Genomic DNA, 21,757 nt, shown 5'->3' with positions numbered 1-21,757 from the left:
CACTCCCTACATCGCTATCCCCACAACTTGTCTCGGGCATGTCGACTGGGATTAGTACCTGAAAAGGCAACTGAAAACAAAAAATTGTAACAGTCTGCTGGAGACAGACGGCCGGGGTAGGGGGATGTATGTATTCCCAAACAATCAGTGCACCTGAGCTAAACAAATGTGACGTATAGCGTCCACCTTTGTTTGTTTGGTTGCAGCCTAGTCAACGACGACCTTCCTCCGCATTACAAAAAGAACGTAATGCAATAACAAAAATGAAAAATCACATTCACATTTTTCCCTACTGCATACATTCTCCCGTCCGTTTGCAAACTCATACGTTTGCCTTGTACATAATTGTGATTAAGTTGAACAACGTTTGCTGTCATGCTTGTTTATTTCTACGTCGAAGTTATGGTTTTTATGTCATCATTTAATACACATATTACTTTCCGAGATTAGATCAAACGGGCAAATATTCAGTACACTTAATTCCAAATGGCGTGACCATAGAAAGCATGACAGTATTAGTACTCTCCCCGATTAATCTTATATCCAATAAGTTGTTTCCTTTTTGAAAAGAAGAACAAATGACCTTGACAAACTAGACTGGTGATATCTTCTTCATTAATATCTAATAGATAGGGATTCGTTCAGGTAACTAGTAGAAAAGATGCAGGAAAATACTGTATTGAGCGTGTTCAACGGAGTAAGGCAGCTGCAATCATCCCCAACCTAAACATGTATTATTAAAGGCAAAAGTCACATAATGAAGGCTAAGCGTGGAAACACATTATTGGTTCCGTTCATAAAAGTATGAAAAGTGCTTTATCACTGTTTCGCCACTACTCCGGAAATCCGCCCCAGCTTCTTAGTGGGCATGCGCCGTGGAGCGTTTAAAAGGTGCCGTAAGATCGGTGCAGGTGTTTCGCCTCTTAATCGCCTGTATCACTTGATCGCACACATTTGGAGCTTGTTCAGCTTCGAGGATCTGTGAAGCTACAACTGTTGCTACTACTTGTGAACGCACAGGCCGTAAACATCACCGTCTCTTGCAGGTAAGTGTTGACTTCGAAACAACTTGTTCTCATCGAACATTTATTAAGATATTTGTATTTCTACATTTGAATTAATACATCAGGATTTGTATTTCCACATCCCGTGTATCCGAATACTTGAGGACGACTCTTTTTTTAAATACACATTTACTTTCATAAGTTCTAAAGTCAACAAATTCTAGTTGCACTTGTACTTGTTCCTCATCTCTCATTTATTCTTCCCGGAGCTCGAACTTGTCAACGCCGCTGCGAGATGCCATCGCGGTGTCCGATGCCTCATATTGGTGATACCACCTCCAAATATGACAATCGCTGACCGCTGCAAAGCTTGATTGATTTTTTAAAATTACGAACGATGAAGCAGAAAGTGTACCAAAATAAAAGCATCGATTGGAAACTATAAAGTATACACATACTTTTCACGTGTATCCAACGATCGCAACATCATATTATTTATTCATAAGAGAAATTGACACCGCATCGATACCAATCTCTGTGAATGGAGCATGACAGAAAGTTTACATGTAAAACAATCAAATATCTTCATATCTATTTTTCCTTCCAGTTTTTGACTTGTTAACTTCCAAAATCAATAAACAGATTTCCAGAGAAGATCTGTAAAAATTAGAATAGACAAATGAATCATTTGTCAAAATGCCTTCGGTGAAATTGAATTTATTAAGATTTTATGACTGAAACGTGTTAATTCTTCTCTCTCACACACCAGTATGTTGCATATGTTTTAATTCATGCAAATTAATAAGATAGTGTGATTTGAATTGTTCAGTTTCATTAAAGAACTAGCGGTCCCTGTCGCCTTCACGTCATTGTTGTCTGTTGTCCAAAATCGTCTGCCGCTAATTGTCTTGATTGTAACGTATTCTTTCAATCAGTCCAAGGGTTGGCGGCATGACTGCAAATTCGACCAATGGACCACTTACGGCATATATGATGGGAGACTGGCCGTAATTAGCTACAGTTAAACGGAGTATCGTCTCCTTTCACAGAGATCCCACGACTTTGTTATCTAATCTTTCTTAATTTTCTTTGAAAGTGGCTCTTTACTATTGTGATTCATATTGTATATCTAGTGTTTATTATTCCGATTGGCATAACTAGCATGTGGCTACATTTGTACTTTTTCTCTCAAAATAAAAACAACAACAACAAGATCATCATCATCATCAGTATCAGTATCTGCATATCATTGCTTGTGCATTGCCATCATCACTGTATCAGTGATCATGTCGTTTGTGGTTTTCGTCTCAATGGACTCCCTTTAACTTCGTTTTATTCACAAAAATCTCAATGAATAATGAAGAGAATAATAAGTATTCTATGTTTTCAAACGGTCTTTTCTAGTCTTCATCTTTGTGAATAGAGGCAGAAATAGCTACCACCTTAACACGTGCCATTATGATAATTAAGAGTAGATAAACTGATAACTGGCCGAGCTACAGACACACTGCAATTTCTTAACTGAAAAGACCCATTAGGTCTGTGGTTGAAACAATGGGCTCAACTTTGGTTTGCTATATGCTAATATGCAAGTACATGATGATCCATGATCGTTTGACTACGATTGCTTTTAACAGGCATCGCGAAAGCAAAACTATTGGGCAATTATCTTAACTAAGCAATTGTCTTGTCTTTAGATAATATTGGAAAGAAGGACTGGTTTCTGAAACAAATCAATAACCAAACGCCGCCCCCCCCAAAAAAAAACCAAAAAAAACACACAAAACAAAACATAACATAACAAAACAAAACAAAACGAAGTGGGGAAGAAACCACAAACCGACCGACCAATAAAAACTCTTTATCGTCAGAAAGAATATAAGCTAGTTTTAAAAACTTACAATTGCAAAAACCAAACGTTAGACTGTGTTATTTTGAGTATGGACATAACTATCAAATAAATGAACTCGGTTGTACAAATACTTGCAGTATAATTGCGGAGTCAATTTGTAACAATTTGTTAAGGTCTGCTAAAGTTGACGTCTGATGGGCACACAATCCGAGTCTTCCACGGTTGAAATTGTTTGCGTGGTTAAGCTAGGCAAATCTAATATTATCGCCTTCCACTCACAGCCCGATGGCAACGCGGATAATACAGTCACTCGATGAATCAATTAAGATTGAAATTTTGCTATTTGTAATTTTGCAAAATGTCCAGTCATAGAAGACACTTTCGTTCTGTCTTCTGTTCCTATTACAATACATGCAAGGTATTTCATTAATATCAGCTTGAACTGTGTGTCTCCATCGGGAGGAAATCGCCGTCTCATCAACTAAGAAATGCAGCTGCAGATTTCCACCGTTCAGGAAAAAACATAAAGAAGCCCATGGCATTGATGCTAACTTGTTAGTTTTTTTACGCAGTTTTGAAGCTCGACTGACCATATAAAGATTTCCTCCTGTAGTCTATGACATCGCTAGGGTAACCGGACGAAAAAAAAGCAGACAGACAAAGAAACCATCGCTGACAGTTCCGATTTATAGAATAACTGACATATTGGCGCTATCAAATTCATATGTTTGTTTTGCATATCAATAACTTGTGTATCTTATTCCATGACAACCTATATCATGATAAAAATCGTTACTGAAATCAGGAAATTTTATTTTCAGTTTTAGGCTAAGAACATAGACCGGTGGATTGTGGTTTCAAAATCACGACAGAATGATATAATTCATGACAACTTTTACTTACTTGTGACGAGCAACATAATTTATTGTGAATTAGTAACAACACGTTAACCAAGCTTGGGCGTTTACTCTCTCAACACTCGCTCTCAGTGTGCATAGAATGAACAACATTAGCTGCATCACTTTATTCTTAACAGGATTATCAAAAATTACCAAATCGTTTACTTGTGATGAGATGCACAATTTTAATATTTGATTGTCTTTTTCTCAACAGTTGAATATATTGGATACCCAGAGAATAGCATCCAGTATGCCGCATACAGGTATGAGGTCTATATTATGAGAGAATGAACTTATGAGGGCGGTAGTTATATGGTTGCAGTTGAGAGAACTCTGTCTTTCTGCAAAAACTGGCTACTAGTGGGAATCAAAGATATTATAAGAACATCAACTAAATGATTAACACGTCAATTTGGCAGTGCTGTCTATAAATACCTTATTACTGTAGTATAGGCATAGATGCACGGGAGTGTTATTTTTGTTTAAATCGCGCTTTTTAAAATGCGAAATATCTTTGCGACCATGTAGGGAAACCAAGGTTACTTTTCAGAAGTGGGAAATGTCCTCTCCGATTATTTTCAAATTTGAATGGGGTTGCCATGGAAAAGTTGTTTAAGTAAACTTTGTCCTATTGTCATTATTTATCCTCTCAATGGTGTAATTTCATATCGGTTCTGAGTAAATCACAACGAGTAAAGTGGAATCTCTTAACCGATGTGTGAAAAATGCAACGCTCCGTTACTTGTGGCACATTATTGCATACTCTTTGTGCACCCATCCATGTCAAGTCCCTAACCCTAGTAAGCGATAAACTGTGACACCAAGTATGAGGTTGACAGAACTGGCTTGGGTTACTAGCTGTCGTGTATTTCGAACTAATACATGTATATGATTGAAAACTAGGCAATTGGTCGAGAAAATAACATTTCATGAAATTGACAACAGTGAATATATGAAGGAGTTTAAGAACACAAATTTTCACTTTAAAATAATGACATTTCAAAAAATACAAACGGCAAGTTTAAACAGTCGTCAAAAATATGCACTTCAACAAATTGTTCTCAAATTTGTTTTCGCGGGGTAAAATTTTGCAACAGTTTTGGACATACAGATGGCCAGAGGATAATGTTGACGTGTATTCTTTAAGGGGACTGATTTAATGATCTACATGAAATGGACTAATCAATCTAAATAGCAAGTATCAAAGAAGGGTTGTATGCCGCTAAGATAACTACCTTAACCCTACTCGAAGTATGCGTTCTTGCGACAGACTTTTCAACTACGCAGCTTTCGCCTTAGGCTATTGTGAAGGGGATTGGTTGGTTAATGCAACGCCCGACTCCAGAGTTCTAGCAATATTAGAAAATTACAAAATTTGGGGTAAAAAGTTAAATTAGTGAATTTTTGTTGGGTGATTATAGCTAGCGGGTGATGTCTGTGTTCTCTCACACATTGTAAGATTGGTATCATACTTCGATTGGAATATCAAGCACCAAACACCATCTGATAAGAACCGCCGACAAAATTGAAAGATTTGAGGCTCGACGTTTGGTGAATAATTGACGGGACACAATATCGTTCGATCTTAGACAACTTTGAACAAAACAAATAGTAAGTGCATTAAACAAAGACAATCTTGACAAAAGATTGGCAATTTTGATGTGTTATTAGCATTCAGCACGCTACGTCTCTACTGTAATGTTTTACACGCAACCATGATCAAATGTTACGGTAACGGTGCAAGAAACCGCAGCAACACTTGAATCCCGCTTTGTTACACTGGCAGCTGCCTGACTTAACACATTACAAGTATTACTTCAAACTACAGAGCTCGGATAATTTTAGCTTTTTTTCTCACCTAGAAGTCTTTTTTGACATCAACTAATAATAGTTTTTCTTTTGTTTTGTTTGACGATGACAATGTGGATAGGCCAAGCCGGTGTGAATCAGCTCGGAGGCGTGTTCGTCAACGGTCGTCCATTGCCCGACTTTGTTCGAGCTCGTATCGTCGAATTGGCACATCTTGGAGTACGACCCTGCGATATCTCCCGTCAACTTCTCGTCTCCCATGGATGCGTCAGTAAAATCCTCACCCGTTATTACGAGACAGGATCTATCCGTCCAGGGAATATTGGTGGAAGCAAACCAAAGGTACGTGACTATATGCACGTTTTATTTCTAGAACCGCATCAACAAATCAGCTCCCTTCGCTCATTTTTTGTCTCTGTTTAAGGATTCAACCCCAACGTACGAGCTATTATTTCGTCCTCGGGGGGAAATAATTCGGTCACAGAAACATTTATTCTTTCCTCTCCCTTTAAAACACTTCATTACAGACGGTGTTGTATGTATTATAGAAATGTCATATTTTGCTCGATTCTAGGTAGCTACACCATTGGTAGTTAAGAAGATTTTGCAGTATAAACAAGACAACCCGTCTATCTTTGCTTGGGAAATCCGGGACAAATTGCTTCAGGACCGTGTATGTGACGAAAATACTATCCCTAGCGTCAGTTCTATCAACCGTATATTACGAAACAGTGCCAGTAACATAGCAGACAGTGTAAGCAATATTTACTTTAATCTTGATAAATTATTTAAAAAACGGAAAGTGCTAAAAAAAACTATTGAAATTTCAATCAGTCTGTTCACTGAATATTTCGTTTACACAAAATCAGGGCCTGCATGGGATGTTTTATTTATTATATTGATGGTTTACACTTTTCAAATTGTAATTTTGTTGTGTGGTTTTCAATAACCGTATTAGGCATAATACAATATTTATTTTTTACCCAAAATGTCAGTGTTAAATATATTCAGAATTGTCACGAAAATGTATGCAAATGATTTATAACGTTTTCAGTTATTGATACCGAATGTTCTTCTTTGAATATGACTATAAAACTACAAACTATGCCCACATCCCTGAACAACACATCGTTAAATTCGACATTTCTATTATTTTATATACTGTGGTAATTCATGCAAGAACGTAGAAAATCGATGGCCCGTAATAGCGTATACAAGTATGTCGTTTAAACGGTGTTTTCATTAGTTGTGTCTAAGTATGGAGTGAGCTTAAACTCATTAGATGACTTATATCTTTCATTTCAGGACTTAATCCATAATCAGCTACCAGTACCCAATCTACCAGCACCTACTCCACAGAAACCAGCTGAGTCTATCCTAACCATGCCACGGCTGAACGTCAACCGGTCTCATTCCATCGAAGACATCCTAAACCAACAGGCTGCATCGTCCGGCAATCCCATGGCAACCACTCTGTCAGCCTCCAATGCGATGACACTATCCCACGTGTTTCCTCTCACTTCTTCCTCACCGATGTCTACTAATGGCCATATTGAAGACAGACGAACTCCAAGTGACTGTCTGAAAAGGAAACGGCCCTCTGGCGAACAAGATTGGCATGACATTACTACCAAAGGTGAGAACAAGCCTTGGGTTATAATGCTTGACTGGCGATTTACGAAAGGCTGACATTATTCGCTGTAGCGATCAATATTGGTCTACTCTGATATGATAGAGGAGTCGAGTAGAATTCCTAAAGAGAATCACCTGTCTTCGTATGACGTCACTGCATATGACGTCACTACTTATGAGTAACTGCTTGGAAATGGCCAATGCGTAAAGCTCGGTTTCAGACCTAGAATCAAGTTTGATCATGATAGCATTGTGCTGGTACTGATTCGTGTAATATAATTATGCGAATTCAATTAATATTCAAGTTCTAAAGACAATTTTCATTTGAGAGTGATGAAATAAATGGGAAATTTATGTCAATTCACCCCTGTCACTTTTAATGGCTCAAGTTCGTTTGAAAAAAATCTCCAATGATATATTTCTATGTTTAAACTGTAAGCACTGCAGTCAAGTCTATCTTTAATAAGTCAATTTGTAACGTATTATGATCACAAGGGTTGCACATAAAGGTTTCAACAGACTGCACCTGATGTATATCTGAAAGACTAGCTTATAGAAGCCGATTGGAGTTTCACGTACACAAAGATACACATGTTGACACAAGTTCACCGATACAGCTTTAGCTTGTAAACGCTTCACTGAGTTTTTTTTGACACTGACGTGTTAACCCAAACAATTGGATCGTATACAGAAAATTAATCAAAATTCATTGGATTGTGGTCCCTTAACGGAAATATATAATATTTATTGATTCATTGGGTTATATCATTAGGACTATAGATGGGTGACGATTGTAGTTTTTTTTTCTTTTAAAATTAGAATTAACCACCAGTCCTTGATGAATTATACAATAAATAAACATGAAAAGCCCCTAAAAACGGCAATGAATTTCGATCAATGCAAATGAGTTGATACAACACAATAGCCATCTGAGAGCATGTAGATGCAATGAATGAAAGAAGCAGTAGTATCGCACAGCCCCGGGGTGCAAGGAATGGACCGGACTATCTACTACTACTAGTAGTTGGCAGGTGGATCGATAGCTGATGGCAATCCTAGCTAGCCTGTTAGATTCATCAATACGGTCCGTAAATGTTATCTTTGCAAACTCCTTCCGTTATGACGGTATGATTCATGGGTATGTCTATACAAACACCATCTCGGAGTCTAGGCGAGATTGTTGCCGCGAGATACTGTCGACCGTCTAAAGCTGCAGGTGGCGCGTGTCGTGATGTCGGACATGGACAGTAATTATGAGGTTTCATAACTAGTTTTCTCATTGCTCTATTGCCTAGATAAACAACACTCCAAATCAATTTGTACAATCTTACCAATATTGACTCAATGCATTGTTCGTTTAGTGCAAGTGCTTCACGTTAAACACAAGCGGAAGACTGCTCGTTGGCCACGTGACAGATAACGTAATTCGTTGGTTAACAAGCTCGCAGTTCAGAGTTAGTGCAGTGTGCTTCCGACCCAGATTCGCTACAATCTTGTTGTATGTAACCAAACTCACAAACACTCAGATTCAAATTACCTAATATAATTCTAACATGCAATATACTTTGGGCTCTGGCAAATAAGTATTTCGTTCGCGAAACAAATGTATTACATGTATGGAACTGTCGTTTGTTGGAAAGGAACATTTTATTTTTATAAGATTATCTCGGATCAACTTTAAATGCATTATTATTTATATCGTTATTATTATTATTTTAGATATTAACGCTTTGACAAAACAACAAACTGATAACTTGTATTCTAGTCTTGATCAATTTATGAGGTTCAAATTGAGAAAGGAAAGCAGGAGAATGGACAAAACAGTGACAGAGAGCCATTTTGTAGTACGTGTATCGTTTACTAGATATTATTTACTGGGTATTTACAAAGAATATACCGTGTGAATATTCTCAATATAAAAATTACTGAGTATCGCACATCGACGTACATTCTCACAAGCTAGAATATATTTTTCTGCTCACACAGTGAAAATACAAACATACTTCTAGGTTACGCCTTGGACGTTGTCATACTGAGGCCTTTGGTTTACGATGATCGGCGTATTATTCAAATAAAATTATACACAAGGCGTTTCTTCACCGTTTTGTCCACACACCAACAAGTCGCCAAAAGAGAAAGAAAAAGAGAGAGAGAGAGAGAGAGAGAGAGAGAGAGAGAGAGAGAGAGAGAGAGAGAGAGAGAGAGAGAGAGAGAGAGAGAGAGAGAGAGAGTGTGTGTGTGTGTGAGTGAGTGAGAGAGAGACTAGAGAGAGAGAGAGAGATCGGGGTGGGTGGGGTGGGGTGGGGTGGCGGTGGCGGTGATGGTGTTTGGATGGAATGAATGAATGGATGAGACAGGGATAGTCATTTTAAAGTTCAGCAGAGATAAAGATAGAGATAAATCAATAAATCACTAAATCACTGAGCCTTGACTTGAAAAACAAGAACACCACACAGTTACATTGATATAAAGTTCTTTCTGGCATAACGCACAATGTTATAGCCTACAGGTCCTTCTACAAAATTGGGGGCTGTCCCCCAATACTCCCACCAGTGCATCGACGACGAAAACGACATGAAAACGACGGACGGACGTTCCCTGATTACCACATCGGTCAAGTTGACAACAGTTGTATGCATATATATATTATAGTACCCTTAGGCGATTACATTTAGCAATCTGTCGTTGTACAAGTGTTGTCATTGTCTATTGTCCGTATTTTAATTTACTGCCGATGTCTGTACAAAATACTAAATCAACCAATTGTTCATCAGTTATCAACTGTCCAATGTTGGTTTTTCTAGATAGATAAAAACCAAGTCATGACCAGTGCAGCCATATGGTGTAAAAAAACACCACCGTGAGAATATTGCATCTTTCTTAATATTTCTGTACACGTAATGACGTGTCAAAGGACTGGCCAGGTTGTGCAGATGTGACATAATCACCAAAACAAAAGAAAACAAAATGTTAGACTAAATGTACTAAAGTAACCACATTACGGCGTATGAAGACCCATATAGGGAAAGAGCATATCTAAAATCGCACGATGACGTATACTCATACGAGATCATCATTATAAACCATATGGTCCGAAACAGTTAAACGAGAATAACGTAATACTAGTAATTTTTAGAGATTACAGTACAAAAAACTGGGCTTGAACTTCAGGTATGATAGAACCATGTTTCCATGCAGTATGAAAAAATATCTTCAAACGTTAGAAATTTCCTTAAACTACCAAACCACAATTTTTCTTTAAGTTTGCTTCTTCAGTCTTGCAATGTAAATGCTGATTTCATAACATAAAAACCATTTTAAGCTATGACACATTCAGCTTGAAGTTTCAGATGACGTCATTACTAGTTTGTTTAAGCACCGAACACTTATTGCAGAACATCCAATGAAGAACTGTAGTTTTCTTAATGGATGCAATAAAGAATCTATTCTATTTGTTTTAGTCTTAAAGCTTTGATCCGAATCACGTCACATCATTGAGTTATATTCAGAGCTTTGACTGCAGCTATGACAAAATGTTTTCTAGGTCGGATAATATGCAAGTTGCTCTTCATATCACACAAATCTACTAAATACTTCAAAAAAGCGTTGAAGTTTGAAGTTCTGTCCTATGTCCCTCTCGATATGTAGTACCACTCGTCCAAAATGTAAAGTGTATCTGCCCTTACCGGCAGAACGACTTGTCCCACTATTGCCTTCGTCGCTATAAAGTGCATCATGCGCAGAATACGCAATGCAAACACCGCATACGTCTTTAAAAATCAAAATTCTTTTCCGTCATTATTCATATGCAATTGACATTAACATTACATACATTTTATCTTCTTTTTTTTTGCTCTCAGATGTTGATAAACACATGGAATCCAATATCTCTAGTTCAAGTTCTGCCACAACCATACTCACACATCCATCGAGTGTGACGTCGTCGCCTTTGTCGGGCACGATCAGTGGCAACATGCCTTCGTCACCAATCAAAGCTGATGGAACCACGCTTTTACCAATCAAGAAACCCTGCGATGCCCCACCTGTGGCAAAATTACCCCGGATGACGTCAAGTATGACGTCACCAGATACTTCATATGCCCATCATCGTACTCTCAGCCGTCCAGATTTACCAATCACGACTTGCGGTCCTGTTCTGATGCCTCCCGCAGTGCTGCACTTCCATTCACCAGTCACCACCTCTTCATTTACCCGTCCTCCTCATTATCAGTTCCCAGCTTGCAACATGTCGAGCGACTGGGGTTACACACAACTGACAGCACAGCACAAGCATTGAAAGACCAACTGTTCACTCTAGTAGTTGACAATAAGAGACATGCCGATGGTGCCTACGAACTACCAAGCACACTCATTCAATTTGTCACTATAATTCCTTAATTAATATTGATCGAATTTGAAGTGGAACGAAAGACGGAGTTTACAGTAACCCAGTCAAACAAGAAGAAATACAAAAGTAATTTATTCGGTTCACTGAAAAATTGACGTTTTATCCCCGGGCTGACAAACAATAAAACAAGAATCAAATACAGAATGAGGATTAAGAAGTTTAGCGGTGTTCGTTCTCAATTGAAAAAAAAATCGTGTTTACTTTAACAGTCCTTCACAGAAGTGCTCTTATTTTTTATTAGATAGACTGTTAGTACTAAGTACGTGATAGGCTTATTTATTGGTATTTATTTATTTATATAAATGTTGACATTAAAAACAACAACAATATATTGTTATCATTATATTATATATTATATATATATATGTATTATGTTTTTTTTCCAAGGACAAAAGATCAAAAAAATGTACCATGAGTTTTCCCCTTTTTATGTTTCAATAATACAGTTCTATAATATCACTATCTTTCTCCGTGTGTTGGTATTTTATGTCACCGATTTGATCCTGTAGAATTACTTGAGTGTGTCCGCTTTTAAAATGCATTTTCGGACCCCCTCCATCGCAGCCCGAGATAGAGAGAGAGACAGAGAGATGTATGTATGTATGTATGTATGTATGTATGTATGTATGTATGTATGTATGTATGTATGTATGTATGTATGTATGTATGTATGTATGTATGTATGTATGTATGTATGTGTGTGTGTGTGTGTGTGTGTGTGTATGTATGTATGTATGTATGTATGTATGTATGTATGTATGTATGTATGTATGTATGTATGTATGTATGTATGTTTTTATTCACTGTATGCTTGCATATTTTATCTTCTATTGAAATCTTAATCTTACAAAATATAATATTCTGCCCTTGTGTGGACTATCCATGTAAAATAAACCAAATTACTTGCGAAATATATATCTGCCCTCCAAATAGTGATACACACATTTGCAGATTAAATGTCGAGGTGGTACGCTTCGTCTAAAAAAAAACATGCATGCAAACAACAACAACAACAACAACAACAACAACAACAACAACAACAACAACAACAACAACAACACCAAATACATATGATCGGATATGTCAACTGACTGATCTCACGTACCACATACATGTAATAATACAGAGGATGGCTATAAACTGGTCGTAGTAAAAAGTCTGGACAATTCCAAGTTAATATGGAAAGCGTGCGTGTACGAATATGAGTTTAAAGTCTTCAATTTAGGCCTACCAGATGACAGCATGATGCAAGATCGTGATGTACAAGTTGTACTTGCATAGTGTCGAAACACCATTAGTTTGTATGTTAAGGTTGGAAATGACATAGCTCTACTTGTATGGCTGTAGCGTATGGGTTTTTTTTTTTCGAGTGACAAGTCAGAATCGAGTCACGGACCCACACTCGCCATGCAAGCATGACTAGAACTATGCATATCTCACATGGTATGAACATCTAAGTGACGGTGATGTAATGAAAATATATTTGTATACTGCATTACTGGCAATGTATTCCACGTAAGCTAATAGCTGGATCCGACATGAAGTTTATGTTTTTCAAACTTGTCACTGAGAATCGTCAGAAGACTATGTTTGAATTTTTCATTTTCTCTCTCTTTTTTCACTATATACTATATACTATATACTATATACTATATACTATATAGTATATACTATATACTATATACTATATACTAAGTGTTATGCATCGTGTAAAAACGTTAGTGAAATTGTCCCTCGCACCTATGGTAATTTTGAGCTTGAGACAGTTGCAAGATAACCCAATCCGTCGGGGGGTTTTCAGTAATGACTAGCGCCCCCTACGACAGATACATATGTAAATGGTTTGGGTTTATGTTTATCATATACCTAGCCCGTCTAAGTCACTGGATTGTGTGATTCCGACAGGCTACTGCACATCACATAATGACGACTACAAATGATAAATCTTTCAACTTTTATTTTTAATTCGGGACCAGACGATAAGTACAAGTGATCATAAAATGTAGGCATTTTCCTTGCCTAAAGTCTACCTAGAGTCCATTTATTCCATGAAGAAGATTGTTCTACAGCAGTACGTACAGTGTACGAAAAAACTGATTGTTGTAAAAAGATTACTCAACAATGCTGTATTTGATGGGTATGGAAATTATAGTTTTACGTGTATATATATATACCAGCGTGTATTATGTTTGAATCGGAAGGAGCTGAATAATTCATGTATAAATTCGATTTTAAATGTTTTGCAGGTCTGTGAAGAAATCACTTGTGAGATTCTATCCCGTTTCCTTAATTAAATGCCGATTTTTAAATTCGCTTGATAAAAATCGTTTGAATTGTAACTTCTTGTTATTGGATTACAAGTCCTGTAAAATACCATAACATGTATGGTATGGTAATGTTGTAAAATATTCCGAAATGAAAAGGCGCCCATTCTTGTAATTAAATGTGTTAAGAGTAAATGTAATAAGTCGTCAAATATAAGATGTTATGAATCGGTCTTTAATTTTTCCGCTTCATCCAGACTATCGGAGCCACATATACTTCTATCCATTGTTGTCAGGTTCGTTTAAATCTAACAAGTTTGAAATTCACGTTGCCCACGCATATATACGAGACTCAACAGATTATTGCATGCATGATGTACATGTTTTGTATTTTGTTGTAGAATCACTATATTGTTCGTCTTTTCTGTGTTTCTTGGTGTATTAACATGGTACGTAGCACAGGGGCATGTATTATTGCTTAGACTGCCGTTTTCTTTGGAAAATATCAGACGAATCCTGCTACTACAAATGTATCAATCTCTATACTCTCTTCCCCTTACAGGTAGGAATATATAGTCAAAATTTTGTTATATTTAGTCTGTAGACCTGGAAAACAACAATCTATGAAATATTACACGCCCTTATGGTCAAAAATCTATAATTTCAAAACTACTAAGCAGATTGGGCTGAAATTTAATGGGGGTGCATGAGGTTGGGGATGTGTAGATGAAGCTGTATTCACATCGTGATAATCCCATCAGCAATATGCAAATTCGGTCTAAACATCTCAATTTTGGTCAAAAACTTATATCTTGAAACTGCATAGTGAATGGGGTTGAAACTTGGTGAGGATTTGTGGAGGGGTTTAATATTTAAGCAATAACCCCCGCCGAAGGCGGGTATACACGAGATTTTGGTACAATTCGCGACATATAGCACGAGCCGAATGGCGAGTGCTATATGGAGCGAATTGTACCAAATTCGAGTGTATACCCGCCTTCGGAGGGGGTTATTGCTATTATATTATATCAAAATATGTGTCTATTTCTTCTAAATGTGATTCTGTGGTTATTTATATGCCTGAAAAGGCGAATTCGCACGTACAGAAAAAGATCGTCGGTAATAGATCGTCGGGAACAAGCATATTTTGATGAGTGGATACGTTCATGTCGCCCAAACACACACACTGTATGAACACAAACCATACACTACATTGCATTGCATTGATAAATTACTTTATTTACATCATATAATGCATAACGAAAACGCGTTGAAAACTAGCAACGAAGAAAACGGGGCAAGGGGTCAAAGAAAGTAACAATTTTGTTTGGATATTTACATTAAGAACAATACAATCTTGTACACAAAATAGATGTCTCGGCGTTGAATCAGTGGAATCGGAGAAAGCTCGAGACAGTAAATCAGAGACGCGACGTTACACAGTCTACTTTAATTTAATGGTTAACAAATTGAACATTGACTGAACCTGAAAATGTACAGTTTTGAAATAATCCTGACGCACTTGACTGATGGTTAAAAGTTAAATTGGTATTGCTTGATTCAACGAGAGCAGGACGCTGACGGCTCGTTGCATGGGAGAACTTGTACCTTATCAGCCATGGCCAGTGATGTTGAAGCCACTGATCGATCGTTACTTTCGATCGCAAGGTCATCAGTGGAATTATTTGGACTACTGTAACCCAAACTATTGGACAGGATACCTGACATACCTTTACTCTGAGGAAGTGTTAACTTATTGGTATAAGAACGAACACTAGCTTCATTTTTGTGAGTACTATTCATATGCTAGTTTAGGGGCCCATTTTACCACTGTCAGCCGTGGTAAAATGGGATTTTACCACAGTTATTATCCAATCAGAATGGCGCATAGTAGCATGATATAATATAATTGGCAATTAATGCTAAAAACATTAACTAGCAACCATGACCACACCCTTAGCAACAGTGAAATGATGATGCATATTACAAATATAACATGAATGGGTAGGTAAGTTAATACAGATTCAAAACGTGTGCAAATATGTCTAGCAACATTACCACACCCATAGCAACAGCTAAATACATTTGTGCTACAATGCCATTGATGCTATTCTTAAAACAGATACTATATTACACTCTTGTACTAAATATAAAATGCAGGTTTTCCCCAGGTTCCCTCCTGCATTAACACTGAACCCATGAGGGATGGCCCAGCTGTCCCCGGACTTCTTGGGAGATAAGTGTTTATATACTTAAAGAACTATCCAGTATAAATAAGATTATTTATTATTTACTATTTGTAAATAAGCTGATCAAAAAAGTAAAAGTACTACAGCTTTTGTTTGACTTTACAATTGTACTGTGATGTGTCATTATCATTTATGATATATTCTAAAGTTTTATGCAAAGATCATCACAGTTAGTTTGTACTAAAGAAGCTGTTAGGGCGCCCTCACACATCAGCCAACCTCTTACAGGACAAATAAGGGTGGAACAACACAAGTGTCTTAGCAGCTACATCATATCTTGATTACACAATTTCATCAAACACTTACACACAGAAAGGTTATTATAACAGATAACTTTATTAATAGACTGTATGATTACTACAATCATTGCATACATCAGTGATAATACATGTGCTGCTGATAATAAAAACAGATATAGAAACAAAAGTGAATATGTTGTACTTGGCTGTTAATCGTGTTAATAGCTTGATGTATATTGAGTATACTAGAAACATTGTTGACACAATGGCCGACATTAGAAACCAACCACTTTTTAATAGCAGGTGACATATTGTTTGCTCACCTGTCTACCGAAGGCTAAAAGTACTGTTGTGCAGAGACAAGGATGGTCTCTTCCTTGTCTGTGTGTGGTGCTACAAACTTCCAAAACAAACAAATATTTATCTAAAAAAGAGAACATTTCTACAAAGTACTGACATTTAAAAAAAAAAAAAACACAACAGGAAATGTAGCTGATGTAAAACAGTCAAGTTGGCATACTCTCAATCTGACTTCGGCTAGCAACTCCTAATAAACATGGGAATTAAATTTTTTTATAGAATATTTCCTTATAGCCTAGGTCAGCCTCTGAAAATGTGTTTCGTGTAATAAGATGAGAAAATGAATGTGTCTGTAGATTAGAAAGACACATCAATTGTGGACCTTTAATCAGACTGAATGAAATGAGTTGTAAACAGAAGCACACAGGGAAGGGATTTGACATGGTCTTACTATCTCAAACTATCCAAACTAACATAGCTTGGGATAGTAAGCCCGAGACAAGTCTTTGGAGTAAGAAGCACCCACCAAAGCCAAATCTGTCAGTCAAATGAGTAATGTCAGAGATAATGCTAGCAATACCCCAAAACACACAGACCTACATAGTTATGTTAATGACTTGATACAACAATCAAGATGATAGGGTGCAAAACCAGGATGTTGTACAACTCACAAATGTTACTTTAATGATGTCATAATTTCCACAACCCTTCACAAGTACCTGTCTGCCATATCTGATACACAATGTTATCAAGTATGCAAAATCAGCAGACTGAGAGTAGACAGGTTGGGTGGGGACTGTCTCTACATCTTGTGGTTCCAAAGATCAAGAGCTTTTGAAATCAGCAGGAAATGCTACTATATTGTCTAGGCCAAAAAAGACTTGTCCTGGTCTCACATAGCTTGAGATAGTGAGCACATGACAAGTCCCTAGGTTAACAATTGTCCAGACAGCTAGTTTTATCACTGTCAAATTTAAAACACTCATATGTGGAGTGCTTTTGATAAAATGGATGCCCAATATTCCAGTAGCATACATTAATGAGTAAACAATATCTAAATTATTCATATTATGACAATGTAGTAACATATGAAATAATTTGAGTTGCTACAGGTAGGGCGCCCAGGTTCTGTAATTTTGGGTGATGACGTTCTGATTGGTTCTTCAATGTCTGAGGTACAAAACTCTACACACACAATGAAGCCTCACTCAGCTTTCAATAACAGTGTACTGTCAAGTCACCCATAATTTACCACACTGTAATGTACAAAACAATGAGAAACCATGGCTTCCGTCTGGAATCTATGCTATGATACATTTCATTTCCTATTGTGTTGACAAAGGCAGCATGGATTCCAGGCAACCATAGACTTGACACAAAATGTTTTTCAATTACTACATGTCGCAGTGCATACATGTACTTGGTGCTGCTGTATGAATCAAGTATACAGCAACTTTTCATTACTCTGTCCAGATTAAATTTTTTATCCACCTTGTGATGTGTTCATTCCTAATCTCAGTAGTCTAGAGCTATCCATGGCTTTGAATCTGAAGGTAAAGGATATCTTAAACTTCAAAACCATGGATAGCTTCTAGACTATCATTTTAGACTCCCTGGTACAAATCACACAGTGCAAACATTTTGTATGCTATAATGATGAGAGCCCTAGTTTTTTCCAATTTTTGTATGGTGGCTTACTTTCTGTCATTTATAAAGCAATGATTTATAGTCCCAAGTCATAAAGATAAATACATTTGATCACTTGAATTTCCTGTACAAACAGTAAATGAAACAGCAGACAAAGTCCTTATAGACTGTATATGAGTTCCAATAAAGCAAAGTAATAACTTGCTGAAGTATCACATATACAACAGCCAGTGTTCTTGTTAGGGTGACACATAGTTAAAATCTACCTGTGCCTCCTGGTAATTTACCGGGGTTCCCCTAATGATATTATGTTACTAGGTCTGGCAATCTATACACATTTTACCAGATTTCACTATGAACAGCTCAGTCACATGACAGTCCCAGTGTCGTGACAGCCCAGTCATGTGACCAAATACTAATATATATAATAATACATACCACAGTTATTATCTATATTGACCTCTGCATACCAAAGGGATGTATAATTACTGGAGGACTGTTACTGTGTTACACCTGTGTATAAACACTGCAGATATGACCTCTGTGAACTCAAAGTTAACAAACACAGGTCCACTGGTGTCAAGCACTCTTCACACAGACATAGTTATAGTTACACATTGACTCTTCACCAGCTGTGGTGGGTGTATGAGTTACACAATCATGTGTAAATTGAAAGAAATGGCACCAGAAGTTCATTAGGAAGCTGACAATATAGTCACTTGAAATATTTAATGGTTTATCTTAGCATCTAAACATGGCTTTTTGCAGTAGTTTTAGTAGTATATGGTAGCAGCAGAGTATATATTCGTAACCACATCATTTGTCTTTCCCACTGTCAGATTATTATTAGTCTAAAGGTCACATCACTTTATGACACAACTCAAAATGATTAATATACTTATTTTTCACCAAATGAATGATTAAGTAGAGTTTGGAAAAAAATACAGTGGTACAGTAGTATGTTATAAACCAGTACATTTACTAAGGAGAATACAATACACAGCTTGAGAGAATCTATGTAAAATATGTGTATCACTATGTATTATCACATATGTGGAATACCTTTTTACCAAACAAAGAATTTACGTTGTTATTTTTGTCCATCTTTCGTCCACTAAAAATGAAATGGTAGATAAAATACTTTTCAATTACTCACTTTTATAATACTAAAATGATAATTCATTTTGAATATATGATGTATTTGAAGTCAAATTTAGATTCTTTGAAAAACAAAAGTACTTCATAATATACAATACATCAATTGCCAACCTGAATGATGTGTATCGTCTAATCTGGAGCTTATTTACTACAAGACATTAAATTTCCTTATATCCTGTAGTCTGTAGATCAGAACGACATTAGCCTACACATTCACACTGATGCATTGTGACTGTGTCCACTCTATGAACGCTTAGATGTTTTAATTCCATATTGGCCACAAACAGATGCAAAGTCGTATTGGATGTTAAATCTACCCACTGTGCTAGATAATGTCAGTAGTGTCTTCATGTGACATGAATAGCCATGAATTGGTCTCACTGAACAGGATCAGCCAATCAAAAATGGAAACGTTTTCTTTTTGTGATATAATCACATGTCCTGTCAGTGGCAATTTCTCAGTGGGTTTTAGTCACTGCTGCTAAAATCTAATCTAAATTTCAGGTTTGAGTACAGAACTGTTGGACATATGCCCAAGCATTTGTGGAGAGGACATAGTTGAAATCCATCACTGCAATGGTCTAGGCTAGAACTGCATGGATTTAAGGCTACAATATCACCTAAAGATTCAGACTATGCTAGGCATCATCTATCTAGACATTAAACTACACAAAATAATAAAATGACCAATACAATGATCATGGTTTTTTTACTACCCACAACAAGCAAGGTATATCAAGTATAAAAGTTAAAAAAAAAAAAAAAAAATCAGCAATTTTTTGTATACATACTTGAGTATATCACATATATATATATCACATCCATGATCCCCGTACTTGTAACCATTATATACAGAATATATTTGCATTTAACCTAACTACAAGGCACATGAATCTAAATGTATAAATAGATTGTACATCCCATAATATAAAATAGACTGAATTCTTTGAATAAACAGTTCATCATTTAATCTTTCATTTTGTTTCTCGTTTATACAAATAATTAACTGGTTATGAATCTTGGTTACTGAGCATACAAACTGTAAATAGCATTGAGTTGCTTGCCTGTATAGTAAGACAGTGTTAAACACACAGTAGTATTCAGCACAAAAAAAATGGCCCAGTATAGATTTCATACCAAAACTTCCCTTTTGTTTGTAAAATGCTATGTTATGGATTATTTGTTTCCATGGGTACTGATCAACTGGCAGTAATCAAAATATACATTAAATGTATGTAGTAGTGTCAATTTATCATAGAGGAAATCACTTTTTACTGCTAACAATTGATTACATGGAAATGTACATACAGTGAAAAAAACGAATAAGAAAAGTCAATTTGATTAGCATTCCCTCTAAGGCTTACACCAGCAAAGTCAGAAAGACATTTGGCATTTTGTGACATTACAAGACCAGAATGACAATCAACGATATGTTATTGTTGCAGAGGTCAAAGAACCAGGAAAAAAAGTTATGTTGGTGGAATGTTTCTGTTTAGAGGCACTATTGTATGTATGGACAATCCTCTATTGCTTTGAGCATACAGGCATAGTTTGTTTTAATAATTTCAACTTGACTATGTAGACTAAGTAAAAGACTTAGTGCTGTGTACACTCCTTTACTCTTTCAGTGTGTACTGAGTGATTAAAGGAGTGTACACAGCAATCATTAAGTCCTACTTGAATTAGTTGCCTGAGCCATATACCTACCACCCTTGGTGGAGGCTCTATGCTTGAACATGTAATTTTATGGTTAAAGACAATAAAGCTACTGTTGTACTGATTGTGAAATAAGAAGCCTTAGCAGGAACATTGCACTAATCACTGACAATACAGTAAGCCTTAGTGGGAACACTCACAGTACTAATCACTGACAAAATACCAAAATGTACCGATCTGGCTTGTGATATATTGATGTATTTAAATTAGCTTATTGTTCTGTGGTATGTTTTATCAGGTCTACATTCCACAAGCATGATGGCACCCATCATTTTTATGTACAAAGTAAATACCATTAAAGCTATATTTTATGGTTAGGTCAATGTTTAAACAGTGTCACAGTGTTTCCCCTAAATTGATATACCAATATTTCTTTATGATAAATACAAAGAGAAACCTATTACATGTATATATTTTGTGTTTCTACAATTCTTTCATCATGAATTCTTTTCATCATAAGTTGTCAAAATATAGCAGTAGTTTATTTTTTCACGAAGAAAAATATTAACAAATCTTGAATTTGTAAAATGTAGAGAAAATAAACAACTACCCCCCCCCCCCCCCAACAAATTTGTGTTTG

General features: G+C 36.5%; 1 pseudogene; it reads left to right on the top strand.

Moving 5' to 3' along the window:
* Positions 1–868: 868 nt before the first annotated feature.
* Positions 869–11,493, top strand: LOC144441511 (uncharacterized; annotated as a pseudogene).
* The last annotated feature ends 10,264 nt before the right edge of the window (positions 11,494–21,757 follow it).

This window comes from Glandiceps talaboti, chromosome 1, assembly GCF_964340395.1.
Source record: "Glandiceps talaboti chromosome 1, keGlaTala1.1, whole genome shotgun sequence".
NCBI lineage: Eukaryota > Metazoa > Hemichordata > Enteropneusta > Spengelidae > Glandiceps > Glandiceps talaboti.
This window is presented reverse-complemented; position numbering and strand designations above follow the sequence as displayed.